The sequence below is a fragment of the Chinchilla lanigera genome, unplaced genomic scaffold (genome assembly GCF_000276665.1).
Source record: "Chinchilla lanigera isolate Chin_1 unplaced genomic scaffold, ChiLan1.0 scaffold00110, whole genome shotgun sequence".
Lineage (NCBI taxonomy): Eukaryota > Metazoa > Chordata > Mammalia > Rodentia > Chinchillidae > Chinchilla > Chinchilla lanigera.
The window spans coordinates 5249337-5250311 of record NW_004955511.1 but is presented as its reverse complement, the minus strand read 5'-3'; positions in this window follow the sequence as shown (position 1 = coordinate 5250311).

Genomic DNA, 975 nt, shown 5'->3' with positions numbered 1-975 from the left:
GATTGCCAGGCTGTCCACTGATGGAAGCAGCGTCTCGGTCACCTTAGTTACTGACGGCTCAGTGAGGCCCTGACACCACTTCCTTGGGGAAGGAGATGCAGGCCCGCCGAGGAGAGCCGCTGAGTATCTAACTAATCTAGAATTGGGTTACAGGTCGAAAAGCTTCCGTGTTGCTCTTTCTTATTTATTTATTTAATTTTTTTTTATTTTAAAGGGAATTTTAAAAAAAAGAACAATAGCAAAATGCCAACAACATAGACAAAAACAAGGCAAAGCAAAAACAATAAGAATGATACAGGGTTTGAGAACAAAATGATAAGGATGAGCAGTGGTTGTTATATTACATATTTTCATCTTCACTGAAGTTGGTCAGATTACCGGATATAAGAATGTAAGACTGATCAGACCATTAAAGAGAACAAAAAGTAAAAACAAAAAATTATAAACAATACAGAGTTGCACCAAACAAGATGGTAGGAATTCAACAGTGGTTGTTATGTTGCATATTATTGTCTTCAAATTAGTTGCTCAGATTACCAGATATAAGCATGTAAAATTGGTGAAAAATAAATAAAGCAAGCAAGCAAGCCAGCAAGCATTAACTGTTCCTTTCAATAAACCATTAGACCCAATGCTCTGTGTCCCCCTGTTTGTACCTTTTGGAATGGTACTGCTTATTTTGTGCCACTGAATGTTGGAAATGTTTAACTTTTCATTTGTACAGGGGCTCTCAGCTGAGTTTGCCTTACATTTTGGGGGGAGACTTGGGACTTGGATTCTTCAGCAATGCTGAAACTGTCAGGACTTTGGCAACTCTTGTGGATGGACTAAATGCTGTTTGTATGAAGAGATGGGCATGAGTCTTTGGGGGGCCAGGGGTGGAATGTTATGGTTTATGTCTGTGTGTCCCCCCAAAGCCTCATGTGGCCATGGGGCAGGCTTTAAGAGTTTGATTATGGGTGTGAGAGCTGCACC